We start from the raw sequence: 25,640 nt of genomic DNA on the forward strand, positions 1-25,640 counted from the left end.
ACAATATCTATCATACCTTTTCTTGAATTCATTTACAGACGAAGAACTCACAACTGAGTCAGGCAATGCATTCCACCCACTCACCACCCCTCAAAGCAAAAATTCTAGTTCTTACACTCTTGGTAACCACACTTTTCCTTAATTTCCAGGGATGACCTCTTGTTTTTTCATCACTATCACATAGATGAAATATTTCCCCTGCATCAGTATTATAAAAACCTTTTAGTAATTTAAATGTTTCTATCATATTCTGCTCTTCTCCTTGGAACTTGGAAATGTATATTCTAGTAAACAAGAATTGAGCTTTTTTTTTTTGCTGAAAGAATTTTGCAAATGGAGAGAAGATGTGTGAATGGCCTGAGCAAAAAACACAGGAAGAAGGGTGTTAAGTCTGGAGGATGAGGGGAGGGACACTGTCAAAGAGAACATTCTGTTTTGTTTTGATTATTTTCATGAAAAATGATATACTTAATAATAACAACATTATAGTTGTTATAGTTTTATGTTATCAAACTAATATCAAGCCCATAGCTTGCTCATAGTACTAAACATGATATAATATTTCAACATTTTGTGGGTGGGATTGAAAAAAAAACTGTCCAAGTGTTTTGTTATTACATGTTTATGGCATCTTTAGGACTAGAACAACACATTATGAAAACAGACCAGGGTATTTCCAAATAGAAAGGTATATTCCTTTTTCCCAGTTGAGCATATTAATTCATTTGTGTGTCACCTCCTATCTAGGGGGTTGGCTACCATGATGTAACTCATGGTTGACTATGGGAGTAACAACATGTGGTGAGTGACCCTATCTCTTCTACATTTATGGATGCAATCCATGTGTGTTCACAGGACTGGTTTGTCTGTTCTGAGGAATGAAAACTCAATTTTCCAAGTGAAAAACCCTCTACCTTCATATGAGATTGGCTAACCCACCTTTAGTTGAAAGTGGCCAGATAAAGGTTCCTTATGTCAGAGATGGGAATTGAACCAGGTCTTTCCGACCAAAAGGCTTTATCTATACTCTGAGCATACTATCACTTAGAGAATAAGCAAACTTTTTGAAGTGGTCAAAATTATAAAGTAGCATTTATAAAAAAAGTGACAATATTCTCAAATTAGTTATGCTCATACATTTTTTTAATGCCATCTGTCCATTTCCTTAGTTTTTCTCAGCATCTCTTATCTGTTTCTCTAGTCCTCATTCAACTTAGATTTCTAACTTAACTCTCAGATCAAATGTTAATTTTGGTTTGAAGACTGTCTTGTATAGAACAAGCTTAGCATTTTTGCTAATTTCTTTTATTTCATATAAATATATTCAACTAACTTCTCACAAACTTGTTTACTATATGATTTATTTCCACATTTAATCCTCATATCTGAGGCATTTCAGAAACCAAATAATCTCAGCACTGATTTCAACCTTATCTAAGTTCACTGCACTTATCTACTCTCTAAAGGATTGACTCCCCCCCCCCCTCTTCAATTCTCGGTTCCAAGTATTTACAAGATTCCTTATTCTTTCAACTTATCATATTATGGTCAAGCTGGGAGATCTGCCTTGGAGAACCTAAGAAATATACCTGCCACTACAACAATAGTCAATCATCTAGCTAACCATAGCTGTGGTCAGTTAATTCTATTCAAAGGTATGCATACCTTGCACAGAATGAAATGAAAAAAAAAAAAAAAAATGCTGTGCTTCACTGCAACAAGTACAAACTCAAACTTTTTTTAGAATCAGCAGCATATTTAAAAAAAAAAGCAATTAATCTAAATAAATTTTGTTGTATTAAACTGTGTTAAGATTTGGGAAACTAATTCTTAGGCATCCCACCAAAACTAGTCAACAGAACCCCTAAAGGGCATCTCTCCTCATAGGACTTAAGGCTTCTAGCTTAACTTCTGCTTATTCTTATGTGTGTGTTTTTACAATTTTAATATTCTATCTCTAATGATGTCTCTGTGACCTAGATGAAATATAGGAACTATTAAACTTGTGTTTAATTTTTTTTTTTTTTTTTGCGCTGTATTCATTCCATTATGAGTATAAACTAGCACTCATGGCTAAATCCTTGTTGTACATAGAGTAAGCATAGCATCCAAAACTAAACAGTATGGTAAATGGAAACTCCATTTATCATGTGAACTTAATTGGCTTAAAAAAAAGATGCAGGGACATTGGAATTATAAATACCTGTGTTAAGTTTAAAAGCAAATTTCCTTCATTTAAAGCCTTTCAAATCTGGAGATGTGCTAGCTTTACCTTGCTTCAAGAACAGATTATCACTTGTAGTAACTTATTTGCTATAAACACAGTCATTAGTTCTCTAAACTGAACTCTCATCTCTTCTCAACTCTGAACTTGGAGTATTCTCTTGGAGATATTTCTGATAACTATGCCTATAAAGTAAAAACAGATTAAAAAATATGACAGTCTTTGGAGATCTTTTTCTCAGCCACAGAGTCAGCCTATCCAAGTTGTCCGGAACCTTAAATGCATGGGAACTGACCAAAGATAATTAACAACATTGATGTGCAAATGTATTCTGAAGGTCAAAAGACAATAAACTAGGTGTCAAATGGATGAATAAAGGGATTAAGCATTAAAAAGACCCAATGAAACAGCCATTTTAGTCCTTAGCCTCAATCACAAGTTCCATCTTTAGACCTCATGCTGCATATAGAGTAGAGCTGCATCTGCAGCTTGCCTCCACGTAGCTAACATTCTTTCACAGCTGTTGCCACCTAAGAGAAATTTTTCCAGGAAATTGGCAATAGCATTGGCATTCCTGTTTAAGAAGAGTCTTACAACAGCAGGTTCCAAGAGTTGAAAGAAGGTAAAACTATTCCACTCTTTAAAGGTGGTGATAAGGCTGTTGCTACAAATTATAGGCCAATCTGTATATCTGGAGTTGTGGTTAAGATGCTGGAGAGATTGGTGAGAACTAGGATACAGAAAAGGATTGAAAACAGCAGTATTCTCTGTGGTTATCAGCACAGATTTGTTAAAGAGAGCATATTTTGCTAACTTACTTATGTGCTATAACAAGGTGAAAAATGTCTTGGACAGGAGAGTTGCAGATTTTGCAAAAGCTTATGATAGACTGCCACACAACAAGCTGTTAAATAAACTGAAATGGGTGGGATTGGATAGCAGACTAGTAAGTTGAATCTGTGACTGGCTGTCAGATAGGTATCAGAGTTGTATGTGGGGGTACAGTATCCTAAAAGAGGAAAGTCACTAGTGGTGTGACACAGGGATCTGTATTCAGGCCACTGTTGCTCAATTTATATACTGATGATATCAGAAGGGTTTAACTGGTGACAGGAGGACTTGAATAGATTGTATGAATGGGCAGGTAAGTGGAACTGTTGGTTCAATGTTGCAAAATGTAAATTTTTTAAATTTGGTAAGTAATGATGGGATGCAAAATATACACTTGGTAAGGAAACTTTAAAGGAGGCAGAGGAGATGAGAGATCTGGATGTGGCAGTGGAAAAGGATCTAAAATTCAGGGTCCACATTGCACAAGTTGTGAAGTCATCACATTGCATTATGACAATGATGTGGAGGGAAGATATGATTGAGACATAAGTTAGTCAGTTGTTGTTGTTATCAGGTTAACATGCAAGAAATTTTTTCATAGAATGCAAGAGGGAGGTAAAACAAGGGGCCATCCCTGGAAACTGCAGAAAGGAGGGTGTGAACAGAGGAGTGAGGAGTTATGTTCTTTGCATGGAGAGTGGCTGGTGAGTGGAATGCATTGTCTGAGTGTGTTGTAAATGTAGACATACTGAATCAGTTTCAAATACAGTTGGATGAGCTTTGTGTGTGATAGTGTTTACCTCCCACAATGAGTCTCTGATTCCATGGAGGTCAGATGTTAATAATAAGAAATGGATGCAGCACAAGATGATTAGTATAATTAGCTGCACAAAGAGGGCAAGCAAGGTGACTCACTTGTTAAGAGTAGCAAAAGGTACATGAGCAACAGTTAGCTAATGAGGCAAAAAAAAAAAAAAATCCCAGGGAGTTATGTGGTAGAAGAACGAATGATTATGATTATGGACGGATGACAGATTGCTGAAAATGGTAGAATGATAACCACTGCAGAGGATAGCTGGAGCTGATATATTAAATGAGCAATTCATAAAGGAATTTCATCCTTGTGAAGATGATATCATGCAGAACCTAAGTATAGTGGAAAGGGTGGAGAATGATAAGTGAGCAAGTGGTATATGAGGAAACAAGTATGATATTAATAAGACTGTGAGGCTGCAAGAAAGTTTGACATAACCGAGAAGATGGTAAGAGAATGCAGGAAGAAAGAAGATATTTTAAAAAAATTGCCAAAGAAAAAATGCAATGAGAACAGGGATCATCCAATGGCCGCAACTGGAAAATCACGTTGCAGAATGGGTATTCGAACAAAGGCAGAATGGTTATCTTGTTACAAGAAATATGATTAGAGCATATGCAATATGCTCTAATCATATTTCTAATGCTCTAATCATATTCAATCTTGACCATTTTCTCTAAAATGGTCAAGATTGAATATGGATTGAAAGTAAGTGAAACTCAAGATCGAGAACTACAATCTATGAGTTTCAATGCCGAAAAACTATCGGCAAAGGCAATTCGAAGCAAAGGTGGAGAACTACGATCTATGAGTTTCAATGCCGATAAACTATCGGCAAAGGCAATTCGAAGCAAAGGTGGAGAACTACGATCTATGAGTTTCAATGCCGAAAGAGGGAGCTTGCTCCACCTTTGCTTCGAATTGCCTTTGCCGATGGATTGAAAGTGTTGTGTCCCTATCTCTAATATAATTACTCCTTTAGTCTTTTATTCAAATTCTCGTTCAACTCTTTCTCAGGTATCACGTGGTACCCCTGTATAACAATGGAATTGCTCCAGGGTCGAGCCAATACCAGAGTATCAGAGTATCTGAGATCAACCTCTCGTAAAACACTAAGAAATTTATTTTTTTGCTGTGCCACTTAGTGCTTTTAAATTAAATAATAATATCAATCAAGAGGTGATCTCTAGATAGTATTTAAGTGATACCTTGACCCTTTGCAGATGTGGCCAAAGTCTCTTCCTTCTAATTTGCCGCCTAGGTTCATGTTAGTTTTTAGTTTTTATAAGCAGTGCATCAGATTCCAAAATCACAGATAGACTTAACTGTATTAATAGCAAGGTTTATTAGATACTATAATTATATACATACAGTACACGTAAACTTAAATCTCAATCTAAGAGTTCCTGACAGTCAGGTTAACATTAAAGCATTCCAATATCACATGGAAACTCAGACTGACTGTTGTTAATTTTTTCAGTATAAATCATATCAACATTAAGTTACCTAAATTATGCATAACAATCTCAATAATTCTTTTCTAATTCAGTTTCAATCAAACCACTCAAATTAGCATCTATATCTTTTACAATCTTGTCATTAATAGCAATTCTTTACTCTGAACTTTATCATAACCTCTTTAAACATATAATAGCATCTATATCTTTTACAATCTTGTCATTAATAATAGCAATTCTTTACTCTGAACTTTATCATAACCTCTTTAAACATATAACATAATTCGATCACGGTAGGAGAAAATAAATATGCGGTAATTTTCTCAGGATCACTACAGTTCAGTTCTATATAATATTACTAATGTTCTTTCCGTAGATTCACAGCATGGTACAAATCCTTACATTCTTCATCTTCATCTTCATCATCAAATTCCTGCCATGTACCCTCAAGGGGTGTACAGGTCATAGTTAACAAATACTATAAAGTCTACTTATCTACCTTGAACTGCATCACATTAAGAGGTTCTCAGGAATCTGTCTCTCCTTAATCGAAATATCCATGGGTTCCTATCTGGCATTCTGTGGGCGGCCAGGCATACTCTTTCCACAGAGATACGACCTTCTAGTTCCGGCGATGCCTCTATCAAAACCCTCCAGGGCGGAGGCGCTGCCACCCTTCACCCGCGCACGACACTGCGAGACCAACACCAGGAGATCAGGAACAAAAAAGCCCCGTATGTGTGTGTGTGTGGGGGGGGGGTGCTTGACCCTTATATTTCGCCTTGGTTCCCGGCGATTCTCTCACTCCATGATGTCCACCTAGTGCTTTCACGTAGGTCGACGTCACAGCGTCCAGCTTTCTCCGCTACGTTTTTCGTGTGCTGTCGGCACGCGAATGCCTGGGGCAAACCGCTCCCCTCACGTCACTGCCTCCTAACCTTAGGACTTGTTCCCCCTTAGAATTTGTGCAAATCATTCTATAACTCTTAGTACTTACTGCTCTAACAAAATGTTAAATGTTTACACTTCCACTATTATTTATACTAACTAGTGAGTGGTCCTTGTTGAAATACTATATAAATAACTATTTGTTTTCTTTTAGTTTGAAATATTTGATATAACTACAAAGCAGTATTTTGATACCTACAGACAAGCATGTTATAATGTTTCTTATTGTGTGTTCGCTCTGTTATACAATGATAAGATGAAATATCTTATGTTCCAACTTTTGGAAATTTTTCTAGTGTTTTTTTTCCTTTTTCTTTTGGGGGCCAGGGCCCCCTTGGCTCCCTCCCTGGGTGCACCAATGTGTGATGTAATAATAATAATAACAATATTTTAAATAAATTTATGTAACAAAAAATTAATCTGATTTGTTTATAAACACTGCCTATTTTCTTATATAACAATGTATTGTAACTACGTAAATGTTCATCCAAGAAATTATGCTTCCCTTTTTATACTCACCGTATAAGACAACCTATGATTTCAAGTAGTATTCGAGAGTCGTCTTATACGCCAACATATACGGTAATGATATTAGTCATGCCATCTGAATGCACAAAAAAGAGATAAGGCAAAAGAACTAATTATCTTGGTTGGTACTAATAATCTGAGAGGTGAGAAATATTCTATGAGAGAGGATGTGAAGGAGTTGTTGAATGAAGCAAAAATGAAGACCAAGAAGATGAAAATTATGTCTGTCACACTGTGACAGGGGTGAATTCAGGAGAGAGTAGTGATAGCAAATATGCAGGTTATGCAGAAGGAATGATGCAAAGTTTGTGGACCTATGGCCTGTGTTTGAAAGAAGATTTGTATAATGCTGACAGACTGCATCTAAATGGTTTTAGTGTTTAGGCGTCTGGAGAGAGCTTTGTTCATTTATATGCTTACTGAGAAACCTTGAGGTTTCTCAGTAAGTGTATAAATAATTACTTGAGGCAGCATGGAGGAGACTCGAGGCACAAGAGTATTGGACCTGGTCACAGTAATAGAAGAGCTATCTGTGACTAAGGTGGCCATATTGCTTCTGATTGGGGAAAGTGATTGTGTGGTCTTGACTTGGGAGATTGTAAAAAATGAGGCATGTTCTGTCAAGAAGGGAATATGTGGAACTACAAAGCAGGCGATTATGATAAGCTAAGCAGGATGCTTAAAACTGTGTCATGTGCATAAAACCCTGCATGGGAGATAGTTAAAAGAGCATCTAGAAAAAGCTATATTAAATTGTATTAAGGTAAGGATGGTTAATCAGGTAGGAGTTAGATAAGTAATATCATTAAGCATGAGCTTCAGAAAGAGAAAATGCTATGGAGGATATATAAAGAGAAAGGTGACCAGCAAACTCATGAACAGTACAAGAGCCAGGCAAGAAGAGTGACCAGTAGCGGTGGCTCATCCATAAGGGCTGCAGACAGGGCTGGATTTAGACTTGCTGAAGCCCTAAGCTATACAAAACCCAGAGGCCCCCCTACTGTTTTTAAATTACGTCAGCTGGTCTTTTTGTTTTTTTATTTGAGGCCCTAAGCTGTAGCTTTTTTAGCTTATACATAAATCCGGCATTGGCTGCAGGGCTACATTGAATGCAGCTCCAGCATTGAGTATACTAGCCAGTACTACTCACTAGTATACTGAACGCTGGGGCTGCATTCAATGCATCCCTGTAACCCTTATGGATGAGCCATCATTGGTGACCAGTATTGTAAGAAAGGAAAAATCAGATTACAAGAAGAAACTAGCTGAGCAGGCACCAAGGGAAATCTGAAGGAATTCTTTCATTATGTGGCAGGTAAGAAGGAGAATGACAATGGAAGATTATCCTTAATGAGTGCAGATGGTGACAAGGCGACAGAAGAAGATAAAATAGTTACCGAGTTATGGTGACCATTTTGCAAGGGTATATTATACAAGTGAGGTTAATGCTGTAACATATGCGACAGGGATATGTGGGAACAAAAGCGGATGAACTGGAGGTCTTAGCATATCACAGAATCTCATTGTAAATACAGCTGTGGGATTAGATGGGATATAAGCTTGAGTTTTGCAAGAATGTGCAAGGGAACTGGCAATGCCTCTGACTAGGTTCTATAATTTAAATCTGAGTTCTGATAGAGTTCCAAAAAAGTGGAAAGATAGCAAAATAAGGCTGCAGTAGCAAATTATAGACCAATCAGTATCTCAGGAATGGTGGTAAAACTACCGGAAAAATTGATCAAAAAGATAATTCAAGAATGGATGGATAAAAATAGAATACTGTATGAGGGGGGGGGGCAACATGGCTTTGTGAAGGTGTTGGATTCTGAATATATAGAGATTTAAGTAATTATTATTTGCTTCAGAATCCAACATGATCTTCCATCACAAAGGCTAGACTTGTAAATATTATTTAATGTAAACAACTTATTTTACATTTTAATATTCATATAAGTACTTTAATTTTGTCTAATATCTAATTATTTAATCAAAGATATATGTATTAATAGTGATAAGACTGTATTAAATATTATTAAGCTATTTTAATTATTACTATGATAATATTATAAGAACTTGTATTTGATAATTTAACTGTGCATTAATTGAAATCTAAATATTCTTATTTTGTTCCTGGTTGTAGAAGTTTAGTGTTATGCAATACCTCGATTTTATTATATTTTGTTTGGTTGTCATGGAAACGTATGTAAGTGAACGAGCACGTTTTTGGAACAGAACGTGGGGAGAAAGCTGAAAGTTTACTAAAAAGGAATTAGTTAAAGCGATCACGAGAAGAATTTAGGCGGGAAAAACGGATATAAAAAGCGAGGAACGCTGGAAAAGAGAGAGCATTAGAGATTTATAAGAGAGAGATTGGCATTAGGTTGGAATCGGAGCATTCGGCATTCGAAAATCACAGTGCGATAATAGCGAGTCGGCAAGTCACTCAAGCAGCTAAATAAAGTCTACTAGTCGAGAGGCGGTTAGCTAATAAGTTGTAGAACAACAATTATAGCTATGAAAAAAGGCTGAGAGACTATTAAATAGACTAGAGACAACTGAGTTGAGATTTAGTTTCAGCGCCGACCTTTCAAGGACATACGGAACCTTGAAGTATAGTCTACTTGAAGTATAGAGAATAAGTAGAGGCTGTGAAAATTGAAGTTTAACGATAGTTGTATTCAGAAGTATAGTGCTTAAAGAATTAATTGAATGCCGGAGGGATGAACAACTGTGCATATAAAACCTAAAGTTAAGGAATTATTTCATTGCTTTATTTCATGAGTGATCAGTAGTACTTTATGCAACAACGTTTGTTTATGTGTATTGTGACCAATGATTAATTCAGTTATTGCTTAGAAGAATTATTTTAATGAGTGCTGTTTACTGTTCAAAGTGTTTACAGTTATAAAAAGTGTTTACGTATAAGTAAATGAAGAAGAAAAGATTATCGGTAAGATTATTCCAACCTTAATATTTCTGTACAGAGAAGTGTGTGAGTTCCATCTTAGAATTCCCTGATACTAACAGTAACTATTGTGGAGAATTAGCCGAAGTGTAAAATTAAAAGTGATTGTTTGTGAAGAAGTGTTACTGAAAATTTTATTGTATTTGGAATTTAAGGAATTGTGAGAAGACTGTAAAGTAGAGATAGCAGAATTACCATTGTCTAAGTTTGCATGACTGTATTGCCAGGAAGGCTGAAGTGTTTCTAATAACTTAATTAGTGATTTGAAGTTAAGTGTAAAATTTGTGATTTTAAAATTAAATGTTTGTTTTTGTTAATCAAAAGTTGTATTTTGCCTGAATCTCTTTTACTGCACCATTCATAAAATATTCGAACCAAAGTGGGAGTGATAAAAAGGTTAAATATACTCGGCCAGTATTTATAATAACAACATATAAAGGAAGGGTAGTTGAAAGTTGGTTTATCTTCAATTCTTGAACTAATTCAGATATAAAGTGGCGCAGTCTTTAAATATAAATTTTCTTTATATTTGAATTAGAAATCAACTTACAACATATCAATTAGTTAAGAACATCGTAATAGTAATCATGTCGGATCCAAAGTAAGGATTGACAAGAAGTAGGATCCAACAAAGGGTTGGTCATGCCTTTATAATTTACTAACTTTTTTATAATGGAGTGACAGCTGAGCTGGATAAAAGGCTGGCCTGGTTGCCTGAGTGGTCAGCATATCTGCTCTCTAGCCAAAATTCTGCGGGTTCGAGTCCTGCTGTGGGCATAGGTGTTTATGATTGTCTGTGAAAATACTAATGGTGGTGGGCTGTAAATGGTGTTGGTGTAGTTGCGATTCGTTGTAGTTGGTGGATTGAGTGGTGTAGATGGAGAGTTGTAGAGTAGGTGCCCTCCCTTGATGAGTCTTTGGACTCCCTGGAAGTGTCATATAATAATAATAATAATAAAGGAAATGGCTACACAATGATTCTGCTGTATTTTGCAAAGGCATTTCACTGAATACCACATGCAACTCTATTACACAAATTAGAACAAATGGGGATGGATATGACACTGGTTATGTGTGCATGACTTATTTTTAACAGTATTAACAGTATATACTATTAATACTGTTAAAAATAAGTCATGCATACATATATATGTATGTGTATATTTATATATATATATATATATGTATGTGTGTATATATATATATATATATATATATATATATATAAAATTAGTTTCAATGACTATATACCGAGAATGAAAAAGAAAAGGTTTAATGTTAAGATACTACTAGTTTCATGGAATAAATCAGCTTCTTCAGGTATCACAGGCAAAGAATTACATAAAATAACAGAGATATGATAGAATTACATCAACAGATCTAGTATAAAACACAATAGTACATTTTAAAACAAGAATGTGTGCTGGAGTTCCAATTGAGGTTGACTACGTGCATGAGCTGTCACGAGTGTGCCAATACTGGACAGGGCAAAGTGTGCATCAGAAAGATTGTAGCAAAGGCTGTTGTTAATATGGGATGAATCGAGCAATATATCTCTAGATTCGAATATCTTTCTTTCGAGTTCATCATAACACACATGGATATTAGAAGTTTGTGGCCAGTCTATGAGGCATTCGCAGCCTTCATCCAAGTTGATAGAGAAGAGAACATGGCTAGAGAGAGCGCTGACCATGGTCCTATTGTAGGAGATGTCTCTTTGGTGTTCATCCATACGTAAAAGGATGGATTTAGCTGTCTGGCCGTAATATGGTTTGCCCCATTCACACAAAATCTTGTAGACTCCTGGATACTGAATAGGAAGATGTTTCACTTTAGGACTACTTAGTATGGAGCGAAGTTTTCGCTCCATACTAAGCAGAGAACCAGAAGCACACTGACCCAGAGAAACAGACTTTATGGCGAACCCATGCCAGAGGGAAAAAACTGGGAAGTCGACCGAAGCCAAAAGCCGCAGAACGATCTTCAAGCCTGTATGCTGAAACTTCTTGCCTGAGCTTTTGAGTACCGGGAAAATTGCAGTCCAAGAACTGCTGATACACAGATGAAACGCCCCCTGAGGCAAGGCCTGAGATGAAAGAAGAATCACAGAGACTTTGATGCAGGACCTATGGAAAGTGTCATGACAAAGAGCCTCCATAAGTGTGTTCCAACCTCTAATGTACATTCTTTTTGTAATCTAGGAGATATGTCATAGATGGACTGATAAGAAATAGTAATAAGAAATATCTATAAGAGAGTCCTCTGATTTGTTGTTAACTGGAATATAAATTGTAAGATAACTTGCCATAACTAGCTAATCTCTAGAGTCCTCTGAGTTGTTAACTGGAACATTAATTTTAAGATAACTTGCCATAGTTAGTTAATCTCTTTATGAGTAAATTTAGTCTTGGCAATTTGATTTTTTTTAGCAGAGAAGTAACAGAATAATTATATTGTATAGTCATTTAATATTGAAAAGGGAAAGTTTGTTTCTTTATACCAAAAGCATAGGTAGAGAAGAGTAACCTCCCTATCGCTTATTTAATGTACTTTATTTAAAATGTAAATAAATGTGTTTTAATTATATATCAATAGAGTGCCGCCCGATTGTTTATTTTACAATGCACTGTTGCTAAAAAAAATATCGGACGTGTGAGCAGGAAACCAAGTGAGATAGCCAAAGCATATAGTTAAGTGCAAATAGACCACGACTGTTTGTGTAAAGTTTTACTCAAGGAATTTGTGTTTGAGAGAGAGAGAAATCAACTGGCCATATTACTGAGTTTTATGCCAATTAAAAGATATTAGTGGCGCAGTCTCAATAAAAAATAAATTTTCTAGTATCCATAGACTCGTCATGTAAAAGGTAGATAAACATAGTACGCAATAGTATAAGCAAGAAAGGTTACGAGAGAGAAAGCGCACACTGCTAATTAGAATAACGATTTTTCAAAGGTGCAGTAACCAAGCAGGCTTTATAAATAACAAGTAATAGCACACCGTTTACAGTACATTGGTAAATAAAGAGGTGACATCAAAACTAACCATTATGTCAGAATTTTTAAGGATATGAATTTTAACTAATGATTTGAAGTGGACTGAATTTTTTACAAAAGTAGAGGAATTGCCAGTAAGGGGGTCAAAAGACTTGGCTAACTGTTGAGCAAGTTTATGTGGGACTATCTATGCTATCGACTATAAGGCAGGGAGGATATTAGATTTGTGGATTTTTGGTAATCCATAAATACAGGGTGGTTTAACATGAACAAATTTTATTTTTTTGATGATTTCTTTGGGCCAGGAAGTCACATTTTTCAATAATTTGCAGACTTTTTTCCTTTGAGACATAGTGGGAGGGAGGGGTCTTGATCTATAATTTGGTATGTAGAACTGTCACATAGGAGATCTTGGGCAGACAGGAAAATCTGCTAACATCTGCCTGGAAGAACATAAAATATACATTTATTACCATTATTATGACAAGTCAGGACTGGAAGACCATGCTTTGGACACCCCTTCGCACAGGATTAGATGGAAGAAAACCAATGTGCTATTCCGAAATCGTTACAAATCTGAAAGATTATTTTTTTGAGTCAGCCATGGCTATGAAGAATTCTCCTAACCTAAACAAATATAGTTGCAATAATCTGCCAAAAATTTGGGAGACTGTTATCTTTAGAGTAACTCCCACATAGCTGCAATATATATATATATATATATATATATATATATATATATATATATATATATATATTTTACAACATTAAAGGGTGCTAAATTAGGACTTGAGATCTTTTGTCTGTACTGTTTCACTTACTCACTGTCGCATATATACTGTGTTGTGCTCTTATGATGCTGATTTGAAATTCAGTGAAATATAAGCAAGTTAATAAAACAACTTTTTTATAAAATAGTTAATTTGGTGTTGTTAATACTGTTAAAAATAAGTCATGAATAACTTTCAACACCTAAGCTTATCTGTTAGACTGGTTATGTGGATGAGAGGGTGGCTGCTGGACAGATATTAGAAAGTAGTATATGGAGACACTGAATCCAGGCAATAGCTTGCGACTAGTGATGTGTCACAAGGTTCGGTGCTAGGACCACTACTGTTTAATTTCTACATAAATGATATAGGAAATAACCTGAAAGGAAATATTCAGTTGTTTACTGATCCCACAAAAGTAGGTAAAACAATAGTGAATCAAAGCTATGTGGAAAGCTTGCAGGATGATTTAAATAGGCTGTCAGTATGGACAAAAGATAATGGGTATCAGTTTAATGTGAAGAAATGTAAAGTTATACATTTTGGGATAAATAGATTACAAGATGCATACCACATTGATGGAACTATACTCCAGGAAACTGATGAAGTTATGGGTTTAGCAGTGGTGACAGATTGCAGTTTAGAGGACATATCACGAAGGTTCCTAAGGTAGCTCATAAGATAGATGACTTGGCTATTGAAGAACAAACTAACAAGTAGAGATAACAAAGTTGTTATTCCTCTTTATAAGGCCTTAATATGTCCACATCTGGATTACTGTGCTCAGGTCTAGTCTCCAGGATATCTTGGAGATGAGGAAGTTATGGAGAGAATTCAGAGGCAAGCAACCAAGATGGTGTTGGTCTGTGGAACATTCCCTATGAGGATAGACTGAGGATGTGTGGATTGCAGAAGTTTGCTGATAGATAAAAAATAAGGGATATGATAGAAACATTTAAGTTACTTAAAGAGTTTTATAAGACTGGTGTAGGGAAAATGTTTCAGCACTTAGATGGGGCAAAACAAGAGGTCATCCCTGGAAGTTGAGTAAAAGTGTAGTTAGTAAGAGCGTGATGACTATATATTTCACCTGGAGAGTTGTGAATGAATGAATGGAATGGGTTACCAGAGTCGGTTGTTAGTGCTTTGTCTGTTAATGGGGGTCAAGGAGAGTTATCATGGATTGTGTGGATAGTTTCGGTCTCCCGCAATTAGTCTTCAGACTCCATAGAGGTGTCCATACATTAATAATAATAATTTAACCACAATATCTTCCTGGATCTGCTTCCACTGAGAAAGACCTCAATAAAGGTTGAAATCAGTTTGGATAGTGACTCTTCCCACAATTCACAGCAATCTAAAAGGAAGTATGCTTTGCATAATGGGATACTAAAGCAATTGATATACAAGAGTAGTCTGGCATTGTAACAGTGCCAAGTGGGACAGCTTCTATGCTTCATTCCCATGGTTGGACTATTGTTTCCAGTCTTCCAAAAAAGTATCCTCACTGGCATGGAAACATACATTCCTCATATAAAACTACTCTGAACCGTCCCCTAACCAAACCATGGTTCTCCAAAAGATGTGCCAAGGCTATATGAATGAAAAATTAAGCATACCACAACTGGATTACATCAAAAACTCCATCTTCCTTTAGAAACTATTAATGCTTCCAAAACAGAGCAAAAAGTAGAAAACTTGCAGCCTACCTAAACGAGTTGAGCCTTTTGGTCTCTTGCCAAAGCAATTGGTCGTAACTTTTGCTAAACACTATTCCCCCCCCCCACCCTTATCATACACAGATGGCTCTATTGCATCTAAAGCCAATCTCCTAGATTCGCACTTTGCCTCCAATGCATGTATGCATAACTGACGTTATGCATACATGCAATGGAGTAATTTTGGTATTACTTGCATAGATAAATTCTAACATATTTCTGATTTCTAGGGCATTTTCCCTTGAACTACATATTCATATATCTTCTATTTACACAGTACCATGCTAATTTTTCTGGGCTGTTAATATTATTTACATATAATATTTACAAGTTTACTTTTTGTGAATTTTGGATGTGACTCCTGTAAAAGTCAATGCAATAAAATTCTAATTATTCCCTATACGGTTTTATACTGTGCTCTGAGGTCTCAAGAAGTATCTCGTCTGAAAATGTTTGTTCCCTGAGCGGTCACCTGCTGTATTGCCCTCTCCAGGGGAATTGCACTGTTCGGTTTTTTCCTCATCCTTGGGAGGCTCCTGGGTCACGAACCGGTAATATCGTGCTGCATCTTCTTTGGACGTGCACATATCATCTCTCTTTCGATTGAGACAGGGTGCCCTTACCCTTCTCCCGACGGCTGAGATCCCTCTTCTCTAACAAGGCGTCTAGAGAATCAGACAAGCCTGTCATCCCTTTTGTGATATAACTTCAATCTATCCGAATGCACAACTGTAATTTTATCAGGGTTCTTCAATTCTCGGATTCTGAAATTCACTGGGGAGGGACAGCCTTTCCAGTATCTCATAGGGGCCTACCGCACCACTCCTGAACTTACCCCCTTTTCTATGAACTAACTTTTGCTCCAACAGAACCAAGTTGCCAGGAATCAACTCTTTATACTTCCTGAGCTTGTTTACATAGGTTCTGGTCTTGTGTGAGCTATTCCTGCTAGCTTCCGCTATCAAATTGTACGTTATTTTGTTCCGCTCAGCCAAGTCTTTTAAGTATCCATCTATATCTTCAAACCCAGAGTTGATGTGAGAATTCCTTAGATCACATGGGAAACTAGGCTCAAATCCATAGAGGACTTCTGCGGGGCTCTCTCTTGTTGCCGAATGAATGGCAGTCCTACAGGCGAACAGAGTTTGTGGCAGATACGTGTCCCAACTAGTTACCTTGGTATTAGCAAGCTTTGCCAGTATTTTAGGGTCTTGTTGAGCCTCTCACACATCCCATTCCCCTGGAGGTGGTATGGGGGTGGTGAATATCTTGATTCTTAGCGTTTTGCATAATTGTAACAAAATTTCTGCCGTGAAATTTGTCTCTTGGTCAGAGAGGAGAGTCTGATGTGTTCCATATCTTGACACAATAAGTTTCAGGAATTTATTTGCTACTGTCTCTGTGATTTGGTTCTTCAACGCGACCGCCTCCAGGAATCTGGTAAACATGTCTATTGCAACTAAAATATACTTATTTCCCTTTTGCGTGGTGGGCAGGGGCCCGATTATATCTACTGCCACGGCCTGGAAGGGACGGGCTGGGATGGGAAATGGCTGCACGGGGGCTTTTCCCCTAAAGGTGGCCTTCCTTTGACAGATGTGGCATGAAGATACATAAGCTAATACATCTCCCCTCATTCCCCTCCATAGATATATGGCTGAGATTCGTTGCCACGTTTGCTCAAAACCCTGGTGCCCTGCCAAGTCAGAGTCATGGAATGTATATAAAATCCATAGGATCATGATTGATGGGATGAGTATTACATCTCTCCATCTTCCATTCATCTCCTGTTTAGATAGCAGTAACCCATCGTCATCATCATCCAGGTGCACTGTCTTCAAGAAAGAGAACTTACTGGGCATAGGCTCTCCCTTCTCAATTCTTTTATGTACAATATCCCACATGGGGTCTCTCCTCTGGGCTGCTATGATAGAGGATTTGTCCCAAGATTGAAGGTGGGGTTTCTTATTATTATTTTCCTCTAGGTTTTCGACATTGTGTATGGGGCAGGGATTTTCATTATCAATGCCCTGTTCATCACTTCCATTGTTTAGATCGAGGGATCTCGACAAGTAATCGGCTACCACATTTTTACTTACCAGGGATGTATTGAGTGTCTATGTTGTACTCTTCAAGTTCCAAGAACCACCTAATAATCCTCTGGTTTTTATCCTTCATGGAGGATAAGAAAGACAATGACTGGTGATCCGACCTTAGTACTATTTGTTGTCCCAACAGAAGGTATCTCATTTTTCTGAACGCAAATACTATTGCCAAGGCTTCCTTTTCTATAACAGAATAGTTTAGTTCGGAGGACGAATGTTTCCTACTGATAAATGCTATGGGGTCGGAAATCGTCCCCATGCTTTTTGTTCCAACGCTGCGGCAATGGTGTGGTGTGAGGCATCAGCTGAGAGAAAAAAAATCTCCCCAAACCTTGAGTAAGTAAGGACAGGGGTTCTTGTTAACGCTAGATTTAATCAGTTATTGGCATTTTGCTGTTCAATAATCCAATTAAACCTTCTTCCTTTTTTTGTCAAGCTAACAATTGGCTCCATGAGCATGGAACAATTGGGGATGAACTTCTTGTAGAAGTTAACCATCCCTATGTACCTCCGCACTTGTTTTACAGTTCTTGTGGTTTCTGCCTCCAAAATGGCACATAGATTGCTATGGGGAGGGATTCAGCCATTTTCACCTACTTGGTGGCCCAGGTATTCCACTTCTCATAAAAAAAAAATGGCACTTGGAATACTTCAATGAGAGTTTGGCCAGATGCAGTCTCTTCAACACTGATGATATTATCGACTTATGTGTATGTAGGGCCCATGAATAAATTAATAAGTCATCCTGAAAGCAGATGACCCCCTTGCCCAGGATACCTGCTAGGAGAGAATTCATGAGAGAATGAAAGGACATGGCAGAGTTTCTCGTGCCTTGAGGAAGCCTACACAACTGGTATTTCTGCCATTTTGTTGTGAATGCAAAATACTTCCTATCCTCTTTCCTTAACGGAATTTGATAGTAGCCCGAGTTTAAATCGAGCTTTGAGAGGTAGTTCGCATTTTCAAGTCCCAATAACAGCTCCTCTATCTTACACAAGGTAAAATCGATCGGCTGAGTGACTTTGTTGATCTCCCTCAGGTCTAAAATGAACCTGAGACCACCATCAGACTTCTGCACTAATATATATGGGCTATTCCATTGCGAGTTCGACTTCTCTATTATCACAGCTTCCTCATACTCTTGCAGCATCATTTGTAGCTTCTCCATTTGCTTGACTGGTGTTTGATATTGTTTTACGTGAACAGGTCTCGTTGTGGTGATATGAATGGTGTGCTCTACTAAATTCGTACAGGATAGTAAGGTGATTTCTTCTGAAAACTCCATCATATTGTTGGAATACAGTTAGGAGAAAATCTTCAATTTCCCTACGTTCAACCTCGCAGGTTGTATGATGAGTGGCATTCTTCATTAGTTCCCCTTTCCAATCGGGATCTCCCTCTGTTTGCCTTGTTTTTATTTCCAGTGCTGCATTTGACCCATTTGTTATCTGACTATGTTGTTCCCTGAGGCCTAGATTTTGTCTGAGTTCCATCCCACATAGAGACACAGTATTTGTGGCATAGTTGCATATGAATTGGTATTTTTTCAGGAAGTCAATTCCTAAAATTGCTTCAGGCAGAGTGATGACCATGCTTAATTTTGTCGTAGTGTGGAGCTCCGTTTTTGCCACTCCCGTCAGTTTGATTGGGTGGGGCTAGCTCCGAAACTTGATTTGGAATTAGATTCCTAAGCTTGGTAAATAAAGGCCAAGAGATGACAAAGACATGGGCTCCTGTGTCTAAAAGGATCTCACAAGGCACATTCTGTATAAGGCCAGTCACAGTTGTCAACAATTCTTCCTGCCCCCGATTCATCCCGCCCACACTCAACATCCTATATTGCTTATTTTCATTTGTATATGCTCTTCTTGTCTTACTTCTGATACTCGATTTAGCAGTTTTGCATTTAGTCATTTTAGTCATATCTTCATTTTCCTTTCTATATGCAGTATCTTCTTGATTTCCTCCCCATGTGTTTTCAGTTCTCTCATTATCAGGGATTTTACCTGCTCTAAATTGAGTGTTTCATGCAAGTCCTGTGTGAGATTGTGTGTTGTGAGGTGTGATATTACATAATTCTTCCTTTCTGCCATTTCCATTTGAGTAATTTTGTTAACGGGGATCCTGTCTGAATTTGTGATTCTTTCGAGTGTGAAATCAGGGGATTGATTGATCTCTCTTAGTACATCCTCTCTTTCCTTTACTGCTAGATAGCACTCCCTTAAATTGTTAATTTTCTTCTTATACGACGTTTTTCTGAGCTCTTCTCTTACTCCTGTTCTAAACTGCATAAACACTACCCATTCGAGATGGCTTCTGTCTTCAGTTAAAATGTTAAAGCTGTCTGCCAAAGATAGCAATCAGTTGTAAAAATTGGTGATGGTTTCCTTTGTTTCCTGAGTGCATTTCTGTAATCTTCATAGGTTCAGACCTGCACTTCTACCCTTGGAAAATTGGGATATCAGAGTATCCTTGAATTTATTGTATTCCAGAGTGTCACGCAATATAGGAGAGGAATACAAAAAATTCTTGGCCCTTCCAGCCAATTTATTCCACAGTATGATCAGATGTTGGAAATCCGACCAATTGCTAATGTTTCTTAATTCTTCAGCAAACCTGAAGGACAACACATCATTGTGGTCCTCTCCAGAGAATTGTGGGATGATGAGATGAGGATTAATTGTCCTAAAAAACTCTCTATCATCCATCATGTTGCTACTTGTGGCTCCGGAATTTACGCTATCCACATTCATGATTAAAAAAAAAAATTCTTACAGAATATTACACTTTCTTATTTCACTTTTGTTGCCTGATCTTTTTGCAAAACTTTTCCAAATCCACTCTTGTTTATTTCAATTATTGTGGATTTTATCCTGTCGGCTGCAATAATATTAGGTTTTTTTTTATTCTTCCTGGTAATGATTGTTGTAAATATTGCTTTCTTTTTCTTTAGCTTCTATATTTTTATTCGTTAACTTTAACTTTATCCTTTCATGTACTCAATTAATCTTATTTCCCTTTCTCTACCTTTAGTATTCTTTCTTTATGCCGCAGATCTCTAGAAATTTATTTATTTATTACTAGCTGTGCCACTAAAGTTCTCCAAATGGCATAAGAAAATATTTATACTTCCAGTAAAGTTCCTCCTCTATAATTATATACAGTCGTGGGTAACTCTTAACTCAAAATTCATACCAAATTCCAATCTCCCAACGCTCACAAGATCGGATTTTTTTTTTTTGAGAACAGTGCAGTTGTGAAAAAGATTAGACGGTACTCCTTTTAAATATAACAAACATGTTTATTTAGACTAAAACAGTAATACAAGGTATGCACTAAAAGGATGCTACTTTCCTTTCCTCTCTAAGCTACGCACCTTAGAAAAAAACATCATATAGGACAAATTCTTAGGCATGCAACAAATACCAACGATGTAAATTATTAAACAATTAAATTAGACAACTATTAACTATCAGCCCATTTACAGTCTAGGAATTACAATGCTTTGATTAACTATAACTTCCAATTCCACCCTTCACATAAAATATAACACTCTTTAAGCAAACTACTTCTCATAACATTATATTTCTTAATTCTATAATCTTGTCAGTTCTTCTGAAACAGTTCTTTACAATACAATGTAAGTCAAAATTTTCATTAATATCTTTCACAATTACTTTAAAAAACAGCTTCTCTCTCTCTCTCTCTCTCTCTATGCAAACAAGTTTTCAATCTACTGTATATAGCAGTTCTATAAATTCAGTCTTTCTAAACAGTCCTTCACATCATAAATAAAAAAAGGTTTGCAACAAAATTCAACTCACATGACTCCTCCATAGGTACAGTGCACTTAGTTGTATTTCCTTTACAGACTTATTCTGGATCCCCCTCTATGCTAGGGCTGATCTATCCCTTTGGAGGTTTCATGGATACTGTGTTCTCCTCTGGAATGGCTCGCAGGGCTGGAGCATGATCTTCCGGCATTGTAGGCACTGGGACGTATGGGTTGATGGTCAAGGCTTTGTCATCCTGGTCCTGGGCCGCTATTCGCTCTGTAAGGTTTCGCCCCAGTTACCCTCCACGACCTCATCCAGATCTGATGTAGTCCATGGATCGACTCCCTCCTCTTTTTCTCCTGGCATCAACTCTGCTGATGCTCGATAGTCGATAATAATAGTTGATTCTATGATCCTTTTATTTGGCTTCTCGCAGGACCCTGCGCAAAGATTTTGGACCCCAGATATTCCCACACAAACTTTGAATTAAGGTCCGAGATCCCCGTACCTTTCACGTGCAAACTCTTATCCTTCTAGAAAGCACAGACTTCTAAATCTCTCTGAAGTGTACATTTAATCCTTTTTACAGCAAAGCGTCATAGCTTCTGAAGTATACCGCCCTCTTTTGCTATTGACCTTGAAGGCAGTATCGGACTGCTTTGGTTACAATAGGTTTCTTTTTCACCCAATACTAAGTGATAACATCAAATACATTTCTGAATTCTAAACTATTGCCCCTGAACTGCTATTTTAAGACATCTGTTTACTCTATTTTAGCATGTTTAATTCCTCTGGGTCTCTATACATGGGGTTTTATTATTACTTGCATAGATAAATTCTAACATATTTCTGATTTTTAGGGCTTTTTCCCTTGAACTACATATTCATATATCTTCTATTTACACAGTATCATGCCTAATTTTTCTGGGGCTAATTTATATGGGCTGTTAATATTATTTACATATAAAATTTACAAGTTTACTTTTTGTAAATTTTGGATGTGACTCCTGTAAAAGTCGATGCAATAAAATTTTGGAAAAATTATGATGCTGGATTGAATTTTACAATAGTAGATGGTTCCTTATCTTCCCACCATTGAACTAATGCCAGCAGGGCCGTTGCCAGATTAGATCGCACGCTGAGGCAAACAATTAAATATCACCCCTAATGGATTATAAGACAAAAATATAAGAAAATCTCCAATTGCTATTTTGTTTTTATTACAAGAGAAATATTAATGCAAAACGATTACATAATAATATGAATTAAATGTTTGCTCTACAGGGATATCGCACAATAAAACTGTTTATAGGCTCTTATAAATTTAAATTATAAGCTATGTCCACATCTATCGAGAGCTGCTAGACCAACCAATCTTTCTTGGATCATTGCTGTTCGCAAATTATTTTTAATCAGTTTAAGCTTGAAAAAACTTCTTTCCGCACTTGCTATGCTAACAGAAATTGGCAAACAATTGCTGTTAGTGTAGCAAGCGAACGAGCGCCCTTATTAAGCCGTGTCATGCACAACTCACCTCAACCTACAGAACATCAACCACCACTGCCCTCAATTCTGATCTCCAAGCCATCCTCCAATGGTGCTCAGATAACCTCGTCAATTTCAATGCTAGAAAAACCCAGTTCTGTCTTATTTCTCACAAAAAAGAACCATTTTCTCCAAGTATTATTTTTGATAATACTCAAATTTCTAGACAAGATGAGATCTCTTCTTGGAATTACCTTGACATCAAGGCTCCCCTGACATAAACACATTACAACAATGTCATCCTCAGCTTCTAAAAAACAAGGATTTCTCTTTCACTCAAGGTGTTACTTCACCTCTGAACAGCTGTTAACCTTATACAAATCCACCCAGCAATTGAATACTGCTCTCACATTTGGAGTGTAGGGTCCTAAGAGCTCCCTCAAAATGCTTGACTCAATACAGAGGAGAGCAATTAGATTGATTAATGACCCATCTCTTGCCAACTCACTCCTCCCACTTTCACAAAGACGTTTGGTTTCTGCAATTTGTGTATTCTATAAATATTTCCATGCCAAATGTTCATCTGAAATAGCATCAATAATTCCCCCACACAGTACTAAGCCCATTGGAACATGTGCAGCTGCCACCCAACATCCCTTCACGTACACCTTGAAACCCACAGAACATATTTCTTTTCCTCCTCCATCTCCCTGCTACTGCCATATTGTGGAAACAGTCTTCCCTCGATGTGTTTCCCAAGGAATACAATACAGAAGCTTTTAAATCAAATGCAAATAAGTTTCTCCTTTCCCAACCCACTACCCATATATGGTACTAATGTACTATAGGTTGATCAACCAACCAACCTCTCATGTATGGACTCAACTTAAAAAAATAAATAAATAAATAATTGATGTGTAGTCAACAGTCTGTATACAAGTAGCCTAGTCATGAAGAAACTTCACACACAACTTTCTTTGCTAATGCTTGGGTAAAGGATTAAAATAAAAATATAATTTGTCTATTACAATTTACATAATTAAATCTCATATCTCTATGTTAAACATTGTCAGATTAAACAAGCCATTCCACCTCTCTAGACATTCTCACCAACTAATAAGAATAAATACTAAAAAAAAAAAACTAATAAATGAAACAACCTAACAGAGTTAGGTTGTATTCTGTACATCACCACTGATGTACAGAATATCAACAGAAAAGATGTGGAACTAACAGAACAGAAATTCGATGTTAGATAATCAGCATTACCAAGATGAAGACAAACAAGTGAGATCTGAAAAATTAGATAATTTTTTCAGTAATCAAAAAAAAGGAAAAATTGCTATTGCTTTCCTGTATGTGTTGGTGTGTGTGTGGAGAGAGGGAGATTCATAGCTGCTGCTGATTCCAAAAATAGATTCTCAGACTTCTAATGTTACAACAATGAAACATGAAAGAAAGCAATGCAATGGAAGATAAAAACTACAGTGCTATAGCACTGTAGTTTCATTATCTTCCATTAACAGATTTTCCTGTCTGTCTCCAGTCAGAATAGTTACAAGCACAGGATGCTTTACATTTCTGAATGTCAAGTATAATAAACTAATTATAATCACGTATAATAATTAACTAGAGGATAGAGTTTTTCCTTCAGTGAGCAGATGAGGTTGCAAATGTACTATGTGGCCTTGAATGTAGTGAGAGGATTGCATTTATTATTATTACAGCTCTATAGAATTCAAAGACTCATCGTGGCAGGCCAAGAATATCCATACAATACCTACTCTACCTTTTTCTTGAATGTATTCATCAATGTATTCATGAAGTGACTGCATTTAGCTTTAGGGACAAAATTGAAGATCAGCATTTGGATTGGAACCCTATGGTCTGTTGATGTTCCAACATCTCAGGATTCTTCAACAGACCACAGGGTTTCAATCATTTATATTTCTGGCATCTCTGAACCAATTGGTAGAATTTTGAAGAAGTATCATCTCATTCTCACATATTTTCCTATCAACAAAATTTCTCATCTGTTGCCATCCACAAAAGACAAACTGTCACCTCTATCATTAGCTGGCTTTTACCAGATACCTTGTAAATGTAATCTAACATACTTTGGGCAGACAGGCCATTCTGTGGAAAAAAGATTAATGAACATCAATATTATATCAAATACATGAAACCTTGAAGGTCTGGCCTGGCACAACATAGTATTGACACTAAACACAGTATTCAGTGCAATAAAGCTTGTCTTCTCCATGGAAGCAGGTTTAAACATGAATGACTTTTCAAAGAAAGTTGAGAAGACCTTTTACATCAGCCAAATCTGAATCAGAATGATTGTCTCTCTCCCCAAAAAGTTTGGGAGATTCTTATCTTATGTAACCATCAAAAATAGCTTTTAATAATATTTTAATTATTTATTAATAATTTCTAGCATGTGGCAACAGTTTTTAATTGGTAAACCACCAACTGTAGTATGTACTTTGTATTCCCGTTTCCTTAAAAATTAATAAATTAATTTGCTCATTTCTACACACTGATGATGTACTGTTATTTTCAGTACGAAATATCTGCACTTTCTTTTCATTAAAGTTAATTACTGTGGCTAATGTATAATTCATTGTTTATAATCTGTCTTCCTGATGACTTCCATGTAATGTTTGATTAAATATATTGGAGTTTTTTAATAAAATTCTATGTATTTTTTGTTACATATGTTCCATTAAAACTCTTTAAAACAACTTCTGCATTGCAAAGAAATAAAAAGAAAGGTAAAAACATTTTGGCAATCCACTGGTGGTTCACACTGCCTCTGAGCAAGTAATTTGTAACACTTCATCAGTAAAGCTCCAACCTGCATGTTGAAAGTTTATTTTTCACTTGGCCAGACTATAATAAATTTAGTTTAATCCTTTATTCAAGTGTGTGCAAACAAAGTTTGTGCCTGAAAGTATCTTCAGGACTGGGGTAAAGTGGTACAACACCGAGCGACTCCTTGCAAAGGTGGAGCAAGCTAC

The 25,640-nt window shown here is 36.7% G+C and overlaps 1 protein-coding gene across 2 annotated transcripts in view; it reads right to left on the bottom strand.

Moving 5' to 3' along the window:
* The window catches only part of LOC150107380 (N-acetyltaurine hydrolase), a 122,104-nt gene that overhangs the window by 12,378 nt on the left and 84,086 nt on the right, over positions 1-25,640 (bottom strand). The window lies entirely within an intron of this gene.

The sequence above is a fragment of the Typopeltis vanoorti genome, chromosome 4, assembly GCF_054136105.1.
Source record: "Typopeltis vanoorti isolate ZY-2024b chromosome 4, IOZ_Tvanoo_1.0, whole genome shotgun sequence".
Lineage (NCBI taxonomy): Eukaryota > Metazoa > Arthropoda > Arachnida > Uropygi > Thelyphonidae > Typopeltis > Typopeltis vanoorti.